Source organism: Lactuca virosa, chromosome 3 (assembly GCF_052849685.1).
Source record: "Lactuca virosa cultivar CGN04683 chromosome 3, Lactuca_virosa_CGN04683_v6, whole genome shotgun sequence".
NCBI lineage: Eukaryota > Viridiplantae > Streptophyta > Magnoliopsida > Asterales > Asteraceae > Lactuca > Lactuca virosa.
In genome coordinates, this window is record NC_136428.1 from 46,005,167 (window position 1) to 46,018,432 (window position 13,266).

Sequence of the window (13,266 nt, forward strand, 5' to 3'; positions counted from 1 at the left end):
TGGCGTGCCCTTGCCTTGTCTCTAATTGTTCCCACAAGCACACTTGCAGCAGGCACTCTGTTTAGCTTGAATTAGTGGCCTTTATTTACCAAAAACAGGTTGATTAGAAGCAACAGATTCAGAGTTCAAGGACTCATTGGTTTGACAATCATCAGAAATTGCAGAACTAGAATCAGTTCTGTTCTCCTTGTCCTCATCCTCTACTACTTTACCTGCACATGAAGTAGAAGCATCAGAAACATTCACCTTAATAACCTCAGTAGGCCTAGATGGTTCAGTCTTAACTGAAGCTGGGACAGGGGTTTGGCCAAACTGAGTAGGTGTCTCTTCATCGTTGGTCTCAAGGGGTGGGTTATAGTTGTCATTGAAAGGAGGTGGAACATTGTGATACCTAAGACCCTTGGTTTGATTATCTTTGAATTTTAATTGTTTTTCTATCATGGAAGCAACTACCTCACTTGACCCATCAAACTTCTTAAAGTTGAATTCAGCATCATTATATTTAGCTTTCAATGCATCAAGTTCGGCAGCTGATTCGACAAGTTTTCTCTTAACATAGTCATAGTTTTCACATTTGTATCTATATTCCTCTTGAAGGGTTCTAAAGTCATTTGTTTTGGCCTCTAGTTGTGCTCTTAGGGGTTTTTGACATTTCCTTAGGGTATAGCCTTCATATTTAAGGTCCTTATTTTCCCTTTTTAGCAAATCATTTTGTTCACGAAGAAATTTAATTGTAGCTTCACAAGATTTAGAACATGAAACTTCATTGACCGGGATGTTTGAGGAATTCATTATTTTTAAAAAAAATTTCCATTTGACTTAAAACCTCAAAAGTCAACCTTAAAAGTTAAGCTTAAAAAGTCAAACTTAAAAGTCAAACTTAGAAGTCAAAATCGAAAAGTTAAAAGTAAAAATTTGAAGGTTAAACGAGAAAGTCAAAGTTTAAAGTCAAAGGTCAAACTTGAAAGTCAAAGTCAATTTTTAAGGTCAAAAGTCAATTTTTAGAAAGTAAAAAATTAAAAGTCTAAGTTTAGGGTAGAAAATGGAATTTTGAAACTAAGAAAAATTGATTTTTTGGGCTAAAAGTGTTAAAAATCTGAAAATAGGATCGAAAGTATAATATTTGAGTTAAATCGCGAAGGCATATAACAAGTTGCTTGCCAGATGAGTTGGTAAGGCGGTGGGCTGAGAGTATGGGAGACCTGGGTTTGAAACCTTACACCCCCGGATTTTTGAATATTTGCTTCTACTGAGATCCTGCAAGGACTACACGAGCGAGGACTGGACACGAGCGCTAGACACCTGCTGGCCGAGAACGAGGCTGAACCGAGAATAGTTGGACCGTAAAGGCGAGGCTGCTGACCGAACACGTGCGAGGTGCGCGGACGAGAACGTCCGAAGCCGGCCGTAAAAGCTTCTTCGGATCGGCCGTGAAAGCTTCTTCGGACCGCAAACCCTTCGGAGTTGTGCGAAAATGGCCGCCAGAACTCGCGATTTTTCGACTCTTTAGCACCAAAACTTGATCAAAAAGCCATTTTTATGAAAAACACAAAGAACAAACCCCAATATTTCTTCACAAACTATCCAAAAACGCAGAATCTTTCAAGAAAAAGTGCAAAAACGCTCCAGATCTTGCCAAAATGATTGATACAATCCACGCTCTGATACCAAATGTAAGTCTCAAAAATTAGCTTGAGTATCAATCAGATCCACTTGATGGTGCAGAATCCCAATCAAGTGGGTGATGCAATATGAAATGAAGAAGAAGAAGAAGAATAAGGTGAATCTTCAATGTATTGATGATAAGAGTTATGATACAACACAAGATTCACACACACACACTCTTCTTCTCTCTAACTTTCTCTCTCTACAATATGCTCCTCTCTTATATCTCTCCTCCAGGCCTCAGCCTTACATCTATACATATATGGACCACAAACAGTTCACGGCCGCGAACCAGTTCACGGCCGTGAACACCACCTGAGCCGCAAACACTTCAGCCGTAATCCCAAAGCTGTTTTCGGTCCTAGACTGAAAATTACAATTACCTAGAAAAGTAAAGTATAAACAATATTTTTTACCCAACATTTCCTTATTGTTAGCAGCCTCCAGGAGGTATAAAGTTCACAACTTGATCACTCCATCTTGTAGATCTAGACATTTCTTCCTTTAAGACACTTTTTGTCCCTAATATTGTGATTCTTGAGCATGGCATGTTCTTGACCCAATAATTCGTCCTTTCAGACCTTATGAGGGGTCTCGAGTCATAAAAATGTGGCCTTGAGGGTTAGTTTCACTCCATGTATGATATAGAATGTCTTAATGCAATAAGATGTTGATATTTTCTGTTTTAAGCACTTAATGGACATTCAAAGTCATAAAGCTGGAAACATTATGACTCTTGAGGGTAATTTGGCTTTGGATCTGACTTTGGACGTGGAGATTTGGAGTATTAAGTTTTGAATGGGGAAGGGCTGAACTGGCGCATATGTTGGGCGTACCAAGGGGTACATTGCGCGTACCCGGTCAGCGCCCCTTGTACAGAAGAGTTCACCCCGCGTACAGAAGAGTACGCCCACCATAATCGGCTGAGTCGACTCGGTCGGGTTGGTTCGGCTAGGTGTTGACTTTGACTTTGACTTTGACTTTGACTTTGACCAAGGTTGACCAAGTTTGACTTAAGGATATCTTGGGTATTTTTTATTGTGTTTGAGAATTCGTCATTTGGATGGATAGGTGACGGTTAGAGCTGAGATTCAGAATCGGGTCCTCATCAGCTATTGTTCAGATTGAGAGGTGAGTCTTGCTCACTATACTTGTGGGTCGAAGGCACCAAGGCCGACCCATTGGATTGGATATCCTGTTATATGATAGTATGTTATTATGCTGTAGAGATATGTTAGATCGGTAGCCTGGTATATAGGATGTTAGCATGCAGTAGTGACCTGTAGATCTGCCTATTTGTGTGTTGACTGGTTATATGTTTATATGTTATGTACATGTCAACATGTTATGTGTTTTTGGGTTGAGGCGGTCCTACTTTGTGTTGAAGGCCAAGATACTCGGGGCGGTCCCGATAGACTGTAGGCCCTACGAGGCGGTCTTGTCAGGCCGAAGGCCCGGAGAGCGGTCCGGATAGGCTGTAAGCTTTGCGAGGCGGTCAAGTCATGCCGAAAGCTCAGAGAGCGGTCCAGATAGGCTATAGGCCCTTCGAGGCGGTCCAGTTAGGCTGAAGGCTCATTTATGCATATTGTTGTTTGTTATGTTTATGTTGTGGTACTTTAGGGGAAGTCACTAAACTTTGGCTTATGGTTTAGTTTATTGTTTCATGTACTTCTAATGATCGTGGAAAGGAGAAGATGTGACCGTACACATCCTCCTTTTTATGGCCATATGACTTTGGGATACTCTGATATTGATAAACACTTTGGAAACAACGATTTTGTTAACATTTTATAATTATGGGTTGTTTTGAAAAGTTTAAAATTGTTGTGATTTTTTAGTCGTTATAGATTCATAGGAATAATATCAATTAGACAACTGATCATATATAAAACTCACACAAGTTGAGCGTTAGAAAGATCAACTACAAAAGCTGATCCTACACATGCTAGAATCTTAGACCACAATTCTATCGGAAGGTGGATTAATGCCCTTCAGTTTGGATAATTGTATTATGAAAGAACTTGAAAAAGGTTTATCTATTGGGTTTACTTTGAATAAGATGAACATTTTATTGGGGAAGAAAGTTAACAAGACTAATAACTGAAATGATTACATGTCATTAATTACCGACGACCATGAAGTCAGAACTATCAGGGTGGGGTGTTGAAAAGACTAAATTACCCTGGCATACCCATTTCAACAATTCAATTTGTACCAATCCCTTAAGGAAAAAATTGTCTTTTCCGTCCAAGTATATTGTCCAAATCTGATTCTGCACGAAACAGCAATCAACTTTTTCTAGAAAACTGTTGTGTTATAATTTTGACCTCTATGACCCCTCCAATGGTTAAACTTGTTGGGTCTAAAAATGGGTTTATACTTTTCTTTTCTAAGCATTTATTGTTTTTGGTCTTGGGAAAAAATATTATTGGGTTTATTTGTAGCTTAGACCGAAAACTCATGTGTTTTCGGTCCAGCCTTTGAGTTGTAAGCTTGGGTTTTCAGTTCATATATATATATATATATATATATATATATATATATATATATATATATATATATATATATATATATATATATATATATATATATATATATATATATCATTAGGAGTGTGAGGGGGTGAGACACAAGGAGCTATCATTGTCATATATCATGTTTTAGAGAGAGAAAGTTAGAGAGAAGAAGTGTGTGTGTGTGTGTGAATCTTATGTAGGATCATCATTCTTATCATCAATACATTAAAGATTCATCAAGTTCTTCTTCTTCTTCTTATCCATTTGATCTTGCATCATCCACTTGATTAAGATTCCGCACCATCAAGTGGATCTGATTGATACATCAAGCGTTTTTGGGGACTTACAGTTGGTATCAGAGCTTGGATTATATCAATCTTATTGGCAAGATCTGGAGCATTTTTGCACTTTTTCTTGAGGAATCTTATGTTTTTGAATAGTTTTGGACAAAATATTGGGGGTTTGTTCTTCGTGTTTTTCATAAAAATGAGTTTTTGATTGAGTTTTGGTGCCAAAAAGTTGAAAACACGCGAGTTCCGGCGGCCATTTTCGCACAAACAACAAGCTTTTGCGAGGGGTGGGGGCGGTTTTCGGTCAGCAGCTAGGGTTTGCAAGGGTTTGCAGCCGAAATCACATTTGCGGTTCAGCAGTTCGCAGCCGAAAATGAGGGTTCACAGCCGGTTTGCAGTCCGAAGCGTTTACAGCCGAAGCGAGTTTGCGGTCTGAAGCGGTGTTCGCTTTGTATTTTCGGCCCAGCAGGTGTTCAGGTTGTGCACGTGTTCGGTTCGCAGATTTTCGTCTCGCACGTGTTCAGTTCCCTCGTTTGCAGTCTTCGTTTGCGGTCCTCGCGTGTGATCTAGTTCTCGGTCAACAGCTTATATACAAAAATTGAGTGGAACAAGATTCGAACCCGGGTCTCTCACACACGCAACCCACACCTTTACCAGTCGATCTAGCATGCCATATGTTTAACATCTTCCCAGATTAGTTCAAGTAGCTTCGCTGTTTCGATCCTAGTTTCGCAATTTTGACATTTTCGGCCCAAAATTCAATTTTTTGAAGTTTAAAGTTTCGTTTTCAACCCAAAGCTTTGACTTTTGATTTTTGATTTCCTAATTTGACATTTGACCCTAAAAATTGACTTTGAATTTCACGTTTGACCTTTGACTTTAAACTTCGACTTTCACGTTTAACTTTCAAATTTTCAAGTTTAGCTTTTCAGTTTGACTTTTAAGTTTGACTTTTAAGTTTGACTTTTTAAACTTGATTTTTCAAGGTTGACTTTGTTGGTTTCAAGTCAAAGGGCATTTTTCGTAAACAATGAGTTCCTCAAACATCCCAATCAATGAAGTTTCATGCCCTCAATCTTGTAAAGCTACGACTAAATTTCTTCGTGAACAAAATGATTTGCTAAAAAGGGAAAATGAGGACCTTAAATATGAAGGATATACACTTAGGAAAGCCCAAAAACCTTTAAAAGCACAACTAGAGACTAAAACCAAGGACTTTAGAAAACTTCAAGAAGAATATAGCAACAAATGTGTGAATTATACTTATGTTAAGGAACAGCTTGCTAACGTGACTGCCGAACTTGATGCATTGAAAGCTAAATATAAAGATGTAGATTTTACCTTTAATAAATTTGATGTGTCAAGTGAGGTAGTTGCATCAATGATTGAAAAACAATTAACTTTTAAGGATAATGAAAATAAGGGTCTAGGGTATCACAGTGTACCACCTCCTTTCAATGACAACTATAACCCACCCCTTGAGATGAACGAGGAAGAGATACCTACTCAGTATGGCCAATCCCCTGTACCAGTTTTGGTTAAGACTGAACAATCTGGGCCAACTTAGAATATTGAGGTGAAGAAATCTAATGATTCTACTTCATATTCAGGTAAAGTAGTGGAAGAGGAGGACAAGGAGAACAGAATTAATTACAATTCTGTTGATTCTATTGGCTGTCAAACAAATGTCTCCTTGAACTCTGAATCTGTTGCTTCTAATTCTGTTGCATCTAATCAACCAGCTGTTGGTAATACAGGCCACCAAAATATGTGAAACAGAAGGCTTGTTGTATGTGTGCATGCGGGAACAATAAGAAACAAGGCAAGGGCACGCCACCAGGGGTAGGAAGAAACAATTCCTACGTGAAGAAAAAGACATGTTTTCACTATGGAACTCCTGGACACATTGCTAGAAATTGTCCAATCGCGCAAATGTTCCCTACTACGCTCAAGGATGGGAGAACGCGCAAAGAGGGAGATTTTCCAAAAGAAACCCTTCGAGGCCACGTTCAAGCAATAGTAACTGGAACGCGCAAAAGGCCAAGAATCCAACTCCTAAGGTCAAGAAGGGAATGTCTGCCAAGAAGTCCAATTCAAGAGATGCTCCAGTGAAACCAAGACCGGTTAGGTCAAAGTCATCTCGAAAATCGGCTTCAAGTTCCAAAGCAAGCGATAAGGCACCCAACGGATCGAACAAGGAATGGGTTAAACTCGACTACAGATGGATACCGAAGGTTCGCACTCCCAAATCATCAAATGATTCTAACATTTCTTCATCTTCTGTTTGTGATAAGAAGGATATGTCATGGGAGAGAGTACCTTGCGTTGATGACAAAGGTCAACCCAGTTTCAAAATGGACTGGGTTCCAAAGACCAACTGATTTCGCACTTTGTGCTGGAGCAGCTATGGAGGCATATCATCAGACTTCGGTTTATTGATAGTGGCTGTTCCAAGCACATCATAGGAGGATTCTCTCAACTGTACACCACTCAGAACATTAAGTGAGAGTATGTGTCCTTTGTGGGAAAGGAAGAAAGGAAAGGATCACAAATGGGGTTTGTGCTTAACGACATGAAGAATTTTCAGATCTGTTCTGAGATTGAAATATGCGTAACTTACGGTTTGAGTTTTCTTCTTGATACTCCTGAGTTTTCTCTTACAATGATTCGTTTTGAAGACAATCTTTTATTTTCTTATAGTTTTTGGTTTGTAGGTATTGTTTTGGAAGTGATATGAAAATTAGTGCTAAAGGGCATTTTGAAAATCATATAATGCTCTGAAGATGAATTGTTTAGACTCTGTGTTCAATGTGCTGGTAGGCACAAATGATTCAAAAGGACTAGACATAGATTGACTATGGAAGGAATTGACAGCATGGACTTAGATAGTTCTATTTAGACTGATAATACGACACTCGGGTAGATTAAGCAGTGAGATAAACATGAGAACCTGTGGGATACATTAAAGTCTTATGTATCTAGAATTGTGGCTCAACATTTCCTCGATGTACGGACTCATGTCCTTAATTCCGGTACTAATAGGGTAACTGGGGGGTTCTGATAAACTAGGTCTGTAGGAAATTATTTTCTTGCTTTCTATCTGTCAGTCATATGTTTCCTCCTCTGCATGATTAGAACATATCCGACCTGGAATACAACATACGCAACACTATTTCTATGCATCTTCTTATCTATACAATCTCTTTCTGTCTGTTAGTCATATGATGTCTCCTTTGCGTGATTGAAACAATCCGACCTGGAACACAACATATGCATCCTTCTACCTCTCAATCCCTCGATTTGTGTTAGTCACATGTTGTCCCCTCTGCGTGATCGGAAGATCTGACCTGGGACACAACATATGCATTTCTAAATATGACTTCTCTCTTAATGATTGAATACTCACCTAAAGTAAGGAATTCTTTGGAAGTTCTTAATTACCGGAGTATATCGTGAAGTGGAAAACACATTCTAGTACATCTAAAATTGAAGCATTCAATAGGTTGTCTGTAGATCTCGTTGTTGAATTTAAGTGGACAAAAATATCCTTGGTCGTCGTCAGCCAAATGGTCCATTTAGGAATATATATGACAATGACTTGTCACTTATAATTTGTCCAATTTTTCAATATCCTTTGTGTTTAAGTGGACCACAATACCAGTGATTGCCCAGATCTAAGCATGCAGGGGTGTGCTGATGAACGATATTGAATTGTCTGACATCTTTGATCCCAAATGTCTTAAATTTAGTTATCATTTTTGTTTTTGTTAAATTTGTTCATATTTTTCCTCTATGAACAAGTTTAAGGGGGAGAATTAAAAAAACAAACAAAAATCAGAAAAATTAAAAATCCAAAAATAGTGTTATTTCTGGTTTATTTCTTTTTCAGAAAATTAAAAAATCCAAAAATATTTTTGTTTCTATGAAAAATCCAAAAATATTGTGTGCTAAGTTTTTTCTTTTAGTTTTGTTTTTATCTCAAAATTTTCTTTGTCTTGAAAAGTGAACTCAGATATAGATGAGACTCATGGACCTGCTATCTATGTACCTGCTGAAGTGATCCAGAAGATTCGTTCTCTCTGTTATTCTCTCTGATGATTCTCAAGCTGAAAGTGCTGATTTTCTAGAATCTTTTCAAGAAGCCTCCACACCCAACGTGTGTTCAAAGTCAAATTTTGAAGAAAAGCCCAATTGTTCAAGATGAAGTCATTCACACAGAAAATTCATATGTTCATCTTGAAAGTTGTGAAGAAATCGAAGATAAACGCTGAAGCCAAGCACAAAGTGAAGACTGTCAAGAAAAGCAAGCTACAATTTTAGGGGGAGTTTGTTGGGTCAAAAGAAAATAAAGCTATAAACCAAGGGGGAGATTTTTGGGTCTAAATTAAAATTGGTTTATACTTTGCTTTTCTAAGCATTTATTGTTTTTAGTCTTGGGCAAAAATATTATTGGATTTATTTGTAGCTTGGACCGAAAACTCATGTGTTTTCGGTCCAGCCTTTGAGTTGTGGGCTTGGGTCCATATATATATATATATATATATATATATATATATATATATATATATATATATATATATATATATATATATATATATATATATATCTTGTCATTAGGAGTGTGAGGGGGTGAGACACAAGGAGCCATCATTGTCATATATCATGTTCTAGAGAGAGAAAGGTAGAGAGAAGAAGTGTGTGTGTGTACGTGTGAATCTTATGTAGGATCATCATTCTTATCATCAATACATTGAAGATTCATCAAGTTCTTCTTCTTCTTCTTCTCTATTTCATCTTGGATCATCCACTTGATTGGGATTCCGCACCATCAAGTGGATCTGATTGATACATCAAGCGTTTTTGGGGACTTACAAAACTTTTTTAATAGATTTTTTTATGAATTTAACTTATTAATCCTTAATTATCTAGAATGTTCCATAATGCCTCATCATATAGTTAACATAATATACTTTAATATGAAATATTTTAAATTAATATTATCATTAAAAATTAGTATATAAACTAGGGAAGAATCCCGCGTTGCGGGTGTTGGAGTTGCGGGGGTTGAAGGGTATTTCATAGTCATTTATTTAAAAATAGGATATAGCAACAATTTTTTCCCATTGTGATAGGCCAGTACATTCACAAAAAACATCTACTTGTCAAAAGAGACCATAACACGACTTTTATATAATATAATATAATATATAATAGCGCCCAAAATTAAAAATGCAATTCACTTTGATGCTTCAAAGGCTTGACAAAAAAGAAAAACAATCAAAACAAAGCAACTGTTTCATTAAGTAATTATACAAACGGATTGTAAACCTCCAAGATTTGTTTGAGTCTAGTGTACACTTCTTCTTGTTGTATCTTTGTATAACCCTGCCTCCAAATATAAACATGGTCAAACATCAAACAACATAAATTGTAATGCTAATAGAAGATATGCTAGTTATATAACAATACAGTTACATTTGTTTTCCTAATATATCATCTTCCTTATAATGCAGATACGAAATTAAAAGGAAAAACCATATTGCAACCCTATACATTAGACAATCCACCACTTTTGTAATAAATGTATCGGCCATCCTCTTTGATTTTCAAATTTGGAAATTCATTGAGGAAATAAAATGGAAGACATAAATTTAATTTTACGTTTTGTCATGACCGAAAATTACAAAAAAAAAAGGTTAGAAACTTGCAATCAAGCTAAAAAATCATGGCCAAACTACCACCTGCAACCAACCAAAAAATCATGCCCAAAACTACCCTCCGGTTAAAATCAACTTAACATCAGTTAGCTTGTTACATACATAAAACGAAGATGTGTTTGCATATTAAAACGTATAAAAATGATCTTTAATTTGTAAAAAAAATGAAAAAAACAGATAATGTTTTTTAGTTTTTTATCGTATGGCAAAAAGAAAAAAAAATCTACTTTGACAAATGTAGATTTAATGTTTCAAGTAGAAAGAAAAACCCAAAAATAAAAACGATGTTTAGGATAAAAAATCATTAGATAGTTTAAGAAAGCTGAAACTTATCCTGATTCGTCTTGAAAGAGACTCATATGAGATTCATGGCAATTACGTATCCGATTCTTCAGTCTGGGTTGTTAAAAAAATGTTTTAAACACTTGTACATAAGGTTCTTGGATGCATCAAAACAGATTTAGTGTATGTACTATCACAAATTTTATAATTAAAAAAAGTATTTAATTTTTTAATGTTGAAATAAGTTTAGGGGACTTACAAATCCGCTTAGAAGGGCTCTGAAATCAAGATTTTCATCTGTTTCTTTTTGGTGAGTGTCTTGAAACTGCATCATTAATTATAAAGTGCTTTTAATTCCATAAATAATGCTAGAAACAATGATTGAAATCCATTATTCCATAAATGATAACTGATATTTAAATAGCCTACCTCTAAGCTGAAGTATTTGAGTGTTTTATTGGGGTCAACTTTCTGTGGTGCACCAACTGATTCAACAACCTCCAAGTTCTTCTTCTGTGGGTTTAACCTTCTTGCTGCTCCCTTCAACATATAAACCACAACAAACCAATCAAATCACAAAAACGATCCAAATTTTTTTAAAAATTAAACAACTTTTATATAAATTACTTACTGGTGCAGATGCATCTAGACCAAGGTGTGTAAGTTGCAATCCCATGCCTGGTCTTTAACCTGAAGTATTTGACTGTTTTATTGTGGTCAACTTTCCCTGATACACCAATCGATTCAACAACCTCCAAGTTCTTCTTCTGTGAGTTTAACCTTCCTGGTGCACCCTTCAACATATAAACCACAACAAACCAATCAAATTATAAAAAGGATGCAAACTATTTTAAAATTTTAACAGTTGTTATATAAATTACTAACTAACCGTTCTCAGCATCCCTGTCAACAACATCCTTTGACCAGTTCCTTCTAGCATTTGGAGCAGCCATGAGAAACAATGGTTAGAGTGGGAATCCAAGAGGCATAGAGCTACAGAGCAACAACTTTCTTACAAGAAAAAAATTGAATTTATTCTTATTCAGTAATTTCATTCAATAATCTAAAAATCAATTTATCAACTTCCTTCCTCTGTAACCATCAAACAAAAACCTAGGGTTTTGCTTATAGGGTGCGAACAACAAAATCAAAAGAATCAAGCCTCAGAAACATTATTAAAGAAATGGAGTTACTAACCTTATGCTTCAAAACATCGACAAAATCATTGGAACCGTGGGACGAAGAGCTTGCAGGGGCGACACAAAATCGGGGAAGAAAGCGATTTCTAAATTTGGGAAAATATGGAAGAAGTGGAGCTATTACTTTAAAAAGCAAGTTCAGAAAACATTACGTATTCAAACATTATTTGGGAGTTGAATTTGTAAGAAGCAGTACTTGTTATGGGGGTAATAAGTTGAATCTCAAGGTCTTCAAACAAAAGCGGGAGGATGAAACGACACCTTCCTGAAGTCGAAGCAAATGAAGGAAGCAGGCGTTGAAGATCGAGAAGGTGGAAGAGACGTAGGACACGAAGCAGTTTAGAGAAGATACAGTGGAATAATGTGATTGGGGAAAAAACGGTGGAGGACACCGTGTTGGGAGCAGGAACCAGGTGGAGGAAGAGAAGAACACGTCCATGGCACAGGGCACACTTGTAATCCACTATAGAAATAAATAATTGGATAAATGGATAAATAACAAAAAGTAGACATAAAATAAATGGAAAAAAAACAAAAAAAAACAGCCAATCAGATGCAAGAATTGTTCATCATGTACTTGTAAATTAGTATATATATAATAATTCATAAATGAAACTCGTCACTGACCACATATGTGGTTGATGTGACAATGTGGTGGAATATGAAAACCACCCCATGATGTTGTGGTGAAATGTGGTCACCACCACAATTGAGTAGACCCATTCATATTTTTTTCTCTCTCTACTTATTTCTACATTTAATTAACTAACACATTTTTTTGTATGTGGTGATGAGGTGATAGTGATGTAGTACCCACCACATTTGTGGTTAGTGGTGTGTAACTAGGTATACATAATAAATCTCGTTCAAATTATCACATTCTTATTCAAAATTCAAGTTTATGTAAGAGCATAAGAATACAAAAATAAAAAGATATCAATAGCAAATATATTGGTTTCATGCATTGAAACTAAGAACATAATTATATGATTAAGTATATCAATTGGAATTCATGAATCATGATCACTCTTATTACCAAATTATCGTTGAGTGTTATAACTTTATTAACAAAGTCTTCTGAGTTGATATCATTGTTTATTTAGTCTTTAAGATATTAAATTAATCACCATAAATACAATTCACATTAAAATATTATTATTATATATATAAGTGTGTTAGTTCTATACTATTTTATAAGAGGACACTTAAGTAATATGGTTTAAGTTCAGTAGTTTTTTTTAAAGTACTAATTTAAAAGTTCTTATTAGTTGATTCTCAGTAATAATGTCAAACTTTCTAATAAAAACTTTGACATACTTTTAAGTTTATTTTAGATTTTTATCTATATTTTGGAGTTGTCATGATATTTAATTAAGTTATATATTGATTTATAATTTGTATTTAACAAGATAAAAAAATATTTATACACAAAAATGGTGTAATTGAAATGGAATGGAGTTTCATCCGACTAGGTACAAAACAGATTTCAGCTGTACAACTGTCAACCATTTCCCTATGTTGAGCGGTAGTGAAAGTCTTAGGAAATGTGACGTGGGGGATTGAATAGGTTCATCATGTTTCCATTGTACTTGTTATC

At 35.9% G+C, this 13,266-nt stretch overlaps 1 long non-coding RNA gene across 1 annotated transcript; it reads right to left on the minus strand.

Annotated features, from left to right (window-relative positions):
• Positions 1 to 9,692: 9,692 nt before the first annotated feature.
• Positions 9,693 to 12,015, minus strand: LOC145162293 (uncharacterized). The gene is made up of 7 exons (XR_013739022.1): positions 11,866 to 12,015; positions 11,668 to 11,755; positions 11,360 to 11,403; positions 11,102 to 11,264; positions 10,900 to 11,010; positions 10,730 to 10,795; positions 9,693 to 9,856 (listed from the first exon to the last, which is right to left on the minus strand). It is a non-coding gene; the product is annotated as an uncharacterized LOC145162293 (long non-coding RNA).
• Between the last annotated feature and the right edge of the window lie 1,251 nt (positions 12,016 to 13,266).